Raw genomic sequence first — 6,412 nt, 5'->3', positions numbered from 1 at the left:
GTGCGGCGGTACCTTGCTACCGGTATGACTTGCGCGTTGTACAGTACAGCTCTGGGCTTGTACTTGCCTTCGAAGGTGATTCTGGCTTTGTTAGAAGTTCCGAACTTTCGGATCTCCAGGATGGTGCTTTCTCCGTGAAAGCTTTTCACCTTCCCTCGCAGGGACTCGGTGGTTTCCAGATTGGCCACTGTGATGACTCCGTGAATCACGTTGTCTTCGCTCTGTTTTACGTACCCGTGCAAATGGAGGTCTGCTCCTTCTTGGATTTTTATCGCAAAGTCCCCGACCAGTTTGTCTGCCGCGTGGATGCTCGACGTGCCCACGATGATCAGGTTTTGGTCCGGGGATATTGTGAAGTAAAAGTTGTCCGCTTCGGCCTCCCCGACTCGCTGTCGTAGGGCTAGGCCTAGCTCACCGTGTTGTAAGTTCTTCAAGCTTGTCGCCGTTAATGGTTTGATGATTAGCACCACATCGTCTGGTCTAAATCTGCAGAGAAACTTGGGTTTCCATGCAGCTTTGACTTGCCTTGGGCCTCCGGCTGCGCGCTCATCGGGTGCCTTGTCGGGTTGCGCATGGTGGCCTCCGTGAGCTGACGTGGCCTTCCCTTGTGCGCAGGCTTGGAGTTTCTGGGCTCTTGTTTCAAAGGCCCGGATCACATTAGCGTTGCAGGCTTGGTCCCGACTGGTCTGCGGCACAGTTGTCCATGCCATGCCTTCCGGGTCGTAGCCGCGTTGCTGGTTTGCGCTTGCCATGTTGGCTTGGAGCGGCCTCCCCGCCGCCGAACGCCGGCGTTCAGCCTTGAGGCTGCGTCGCGGCGCTATGGCGGATGGGAGGAAAAACGCTTAAAAAGGTCAACAAATCGGCCCACCGGAGTGGGAGTGGTCTCCCTGCGTGCCGGCTGACTTGCTGGTCCTGTCAAGTCCAAAATTGTCGGGATCAAACGCGTTGGGCCGCCGCCACGGTCGAAAATCGCCGGAGCCGATGTCCCATGCGTCCGCTCGCTACGCGCGCTCGACAAAGCGTGCGCTTCTCTCCCTGTCGAATGAACGGTGCAGTGCCTCGGCTCTTGCCTTTCTTCTGCCTCGGTTGTAATCGGGGTGCACGTTTCTTGGGATGGTTGCCACCGTAATGGTGTCTCTGATTTGTTGGGGATTTGCATTTTCTGGCCGTGCTGGTTGTGCTGCGTTATGCTGAGCGTGTTGATAATGTGCCTTCCCGTCGTGGTGGTCGACAAGCGTTCGAGCTGCGAGATGCGTTGTGCTTCGGCTATTTCTTCTAGGGTGTTGTATATGCCCAGCTAAGCCAGGAGCTCGGTGTTCGTCAATTCCGGGAGGCCCAGGGCTATCTTGTACGTTTTCCTTATGAGCGTGTTGATCTTGTTCTTTTCCACGACGTACCAGTTGTAGTAGGCGGCTACGTACGCGATGTGGCTGACAACAAATGAGTGGATCAGTCGGATGACGTTTTCTTCCTTCATGCCCGCATGTCTATTGGTTATTCTCTTTATGAGTCTCGTAGTGCTGGTGACTTTGCCTTCGATCTTTCTCACGGTTTCGCCGTTAGCTCCATTGGCCTCAATGATCATTTCGAGGATTTTGATTTTGTTTACTTTGGGGATTGCATTTCCGTCTTGGGTGTACAGGCCGATTTCCTCGTACTCCCGGGGTCCTGTGTAGCTCTTTGGTGGCATGCCTCTGAGCGTGGGCTGGTAAAGGAGTAGTTCGGACTTGCTCGGGGAGCATTTGAGGCCCTTTCCTTGGAGGTACTCTTCGACTTTGTGAATGGCCGTTTGTAGTGCGCGTTCAATTTGGCCGTCACTGCCGCGGTCCACCGAAATCGTTATATCGTCTTCGTATATAGCGTGGTGGATTCTTTCGATTTCCCGTAGTTTGCTGGGGAGACCCAGCATGACTAAGCTGAAAAGGAGCGGAGATGTAACTGAGCCCTGAGGGGTACCTGCACTTCCCTGGGTTCGTTCTTAGGACTCGAGGTCGCCACCCGTCAGGGTGTCTTTGCAATCGCTCAAAAACTCCCTCACGTAGGTGTAGGCCCTTTCCCCCAGGTTCAGATTAGGCACTTGTTTAAGGATCGACTCGTGAGCGACGTGGTCGAATGCTTTCTCATGGTCTAGTCCTAGGATGGCTCTGGTGTTTCTTGTCTTGTCGTGAAGGATCTGGTTCTTTAGTTGTAACATGACGTCCTGCGTGGACAGGCGGGATCGGAAGCCTATTATGGTGTGGGGGTAGGCTTCCGTCTCTTCTAGATGGCTGTTGATACGGTTCAGGAAGGCGTGTTCCAAGACCTTACCCACGCACGACGTGAGAGATTGGGCGTAGGTTCTCCAAACTCAACGGCTTTCCGTGCTTGGGTATGAGGATAGCCTTGGACCTCTTCCACTAATCAGAAATGCAGCCTTCTCTCCAGCACTTGTTCATATAGCCCGTGAGTTTGGTGACAGATAATTCGTCCAGGTTTTTGAGTGTTTTGTTGTTAACCCTGCCCGGTCCTGGGGCTGAGCTGCCGTTGAGTCCTTGGATTGCCGTTCTGATTTCCGCCTCACTGAAGATTTCATGTAACTTGGGACTAGGACTGCCAATGTACCGGCCGTGCTCGGCCGTCGGTCGTTGCGGGAGGTACTTGTCGCAGAGTTTCATGACAATTTGCTTTTTGCTCGCCGCCCCTTTTTATTTCTGCAGAAGTCTCTGCATGTCGGCTCTCTGCTTGGATTTGCTTTGGGTTTCGCCCAGCAGGTGCCTCAGCAGTCGCCACGTACTTCCGTTGTAAAGTTGGCCATCCGCGACGTTGCAGACTTCGTCCCACTGTTGCTTGCTCTAGGTTTTGCAGCGCTCTTCTATTTGTTTGTTTAGTTCAGCTATCTTTTTTCTCAGCTTTCGATTGAGCCGCTGGCCTTGCCATCGGGTTTGTATGGATTTCTTGGCGTCCAGAGGTGGGCGAGGCGACTGTCCATCTTCTCCATCAGGAATTCAAGAGTGGTGGTTTGCGTGGCCTCCCCGACATCTCTGGCCAGGTCCGCGATCCATCTGTCAATGTCACCGATCGACTTGTCGTCTAGCCTGATATCCCGGTGCTTGCGGAACTTGTCCCAGTCCGTCCTTGTTGAAGCTTTTGACCAGGAGGGTGGTTCCCGCTCGGGGGATCGTGATCTCAATGATCATGTGGCCGCTACCTAGGTCTCCTAGGGCTTTTCTCCAGGTAGCCCTCTCTATGTTTTGATCATTGTTAAGTCCGGTGTGGTATCTCTTGCAACCGAATTGCCCATACGTGTTGGGGCGCTGGAATCCGGATGAGCATGTATTCCAAGTCTTGCGAGTCCTGCCATAACTGTTTGCTCTTGGTTGTGGTGTGGCCATATCCCCAGGTATGGCACGGCGCGTTGAAGTCCCCACCCACTATTAGCGTGTTCAGGCCGGCGAGCTCGGCCGCCTTCTTGAGCAGGGAGAAAAAGCGCTGCCGTCTTTTGGATGGGTTACTGTATATGTTCAGTTTACAGATGCTATTCTTTTGCGTTCTGTTAGGAATAATTTCTATCATTATATGCTCGGCCTGCAGCCTTTAATCTCATGTTCTGTGGGTACTAGGCCCTTTCTGATTAGTGTGGCGATGCCCCTATCCTTTTGGAATTTAGGGACGAGGGCATGGTAGCCCGGGATGTAGGCCGACGCGCCCACGGTTTCTTGTAGCATAATCACATCGGGTTTGGGTTGGATGTTTCTTACGTATTGTTGTAGGACAGGTTTTTTCCCGGCTAGACCTCTGCAGTTCCACTGCAAGACCAATAGCTCTTTATCGTGTCTGGCCATCCTGGAGTCTTGAATAAGGAGCTGTTGAGAAACCGGAGTGGTGCGCGGGGGGGGGGGGGGGCGGTGCCATTATGGGAACGTCTGAGATTACGGGATTTATATTATGAGTTCCCATGTTCGGCTGTGCTGATTGCGACAGGGACGGTGCCCACATCGCACATTCTTCGAGCTTGACCACCCTGGTTGTGAGGTCGGATATGGCGGAAGAGAGATTGCCGATCGCACTTTGTAGTTCGGTAAGCATGGCTTTTATTTCTGATCTCGCCTGTTCGGCGCGGCTGGTGTCTTGGCTTTGTACGGCTCGCTTTTTCGCGGGTGGGGTTGCTTTGTCCTGTTCATCGCCATTGTTGCTCGAAGCAGGAGTGCTCACGGAAGTGGGTCTAGGGGGTTGCGCGGGAGGCGCGACCTTTCTCAGTTCGCGTACCTCTTGGGTTAGCTGTTGTACTAGGCTCCTGAGCATGGGCGTTCTCACGTTTTATTTCTGCAATAATCTAATTGTCTATGTTGTTTGTGACTTGCGGTTCTGAGGCAGTTACTCCGTAGGCCCCGTGCTTTGGCACACCCTTGACCGCGTCTGCCGAGCTCACCTTTTCTGGGAGGGCCTGGATGGATCTGGACCTGGCTCGGCCCGGTTCCGGGGTACGACTGCGAGCTCTGCTCCTCGACCGGCTGTGCTGGTGGGATCGAGGGGTCCCGATAGCCGACGTCGGTCTGGACCTGGCCCGGCCTCTGGATGTGGATCTTGGCTTTTGCAGGGCGGGGGCTTGCTCTCCTCCTGGATTCCTTGACCGCGTCGAGTTCTGCTTCCGCTTCGGCTCTTTTCCTTTTCCATCTTCGTTTCTTGACTATATACGGCGTCTTGAATTTTGCTCGGCAGGATTTGTCTGCCGTGAGGTGCTTCCCTCCGCATAGGCGGCAGTTTGAGGTGCACTGGTGATTGGGGTCTGGTTTTTGGCACCGCAGCCCCTGCAGATCTTGTCCTGGGGACTTTTGCAATAAGCACTTCTGCTGAAGTGCGTATTTTATATCTGTATACTACGTGCGCGTCTATATTCTTTTGCGTTGGAAGTTGTCGCAGGGAAGCATTGTCGCTTTAAGTGGAACACTCAAGGCGCACAAGACAGAGAAAAAGAAATGATACTTGGGTTGTACGTGGTTGTATAGGCACGCCGCAATGGGGGACTCCGAATTAATTTTGTCCAGCTGGGGTTTTATAATGTGCCCACAATGGGCGGGACACGGGCGTCTTTGCATATCACACCCGTCGAAATGGGGCCACTGCGGCCGCGATTTGATTCCGCGACTTCTCGCGATCAATCCGCCTGCGCGCACTTACGTCGCACTGGGCCAGCAACAGCGGTCGGTGCGCGCCGGAAAGAAAGAAAAAAATACATACTAAAGCATGCCGCATGCTTTCACTTGACACTAATTGCCAGAGCGGAGGAGGCTGGGGCGACAGGAGGCGTGGAGAAGGAAACGCCGGGGAGAGCGAGGTGGCGGAAAGAACTAAGAATGGCGCTACTTTTGCTCAGTGTGCGCCTCCATACCTACCCCAGCGCGCAGTTCTATTCTCCACTTCTAGGCGCCTTCGTCCGTCCTTTAAAAATTATTACAGGGTTTTATACGCCAAAATCATGACCTGATTATGAGGCACACCGTAGTGGGGTACTCCGGAAATTTGGACCAACTGGGGCTCCATAATGTGCACCTAATCTAAGTGCACGGTTGTTTTCACATTTCGCCCCGACGAAAGGCGGCTCCCGTGGCCTGGATTCGATACCGCGAGCTCGTGCTTAGCAGCCCAACACCATAGCCACTAAGCAACTGTGGCGAGTGGCACTCCTTTCCCTCTCGGCGACACAGCAAATCTCGTCCACCTGCATTTCGTGCGTAAGTGTAGTTCTTTAGTCGCGGGGCGAGTTCGATCATGGGCACTGCGTGGAAGTTCATCTTCCACGTGATCGTACGTATGTGAGCGTTAATTGTCACAAAATTGCCCTATTTTCTTCTTTAGGTCTTAATATTAGACAACCAAAACATATACCGCGATGCACTCAGCCTAATACTTCAGTACTTTTCGTTATAACGCACCTCTGCGCGTTGCTCTCTCTTTTACAAGGTACTGCAAAATTTACCCAATGCTTTCCCTCCAGCGGTTGTTTTTATTCCTAATGACGCCAGGAAACCGAGCCTGATGCCACCGTCGCTCAAAGATCTAATCGGGAGCGCAGACAATGCTCTCGCACACCTTGTGTGATGTGCCGTAGCGCTGAGGTGCTTCGTCTATAATGAAGAGAATTCATTGTGAAGGCAGAAGTGCGCGGTTCTGTCCATGCGCTTCAGATCATGAATTTGATTCACGCCAAGTTGTCCAAGCGTTCACGCCTTCTTTACGGGAAGCCTACTGCACCATCAATGTACCGACTATTTTAACTGCACCAGATTATAATATTAGACTGTTATAAATATTGTTGACATCATTGTAGCATTCGAATATTCAGATTGGTAGCCTCTAGATACAGAGTAAGTTGAGTAGTTGTGTGCGTAGTTAACGTAGGGACTTTAATAAACTTTTCAATCTTTGATCCTAG

Source organism: Dermacentor albipictus, chromosome 2 (genome assembly GCF_038994185.2).
Source record: "Dermacentor albipictus isolate Rhodes 1998 colony chromosome 2, USDA_Dalb.pri_finalv2, whole genome shotgun sequence".
In the NCBI taxonomy this organism is placed as follows: Eukaryota; Metazoa; Arthropoda; class Arachnida; order Ixodida; family Ixodidae; genus Dermacentor; species Dermacentor albipictus.
Note: the sequence above shows the minus strand (reverse complement) of the source record.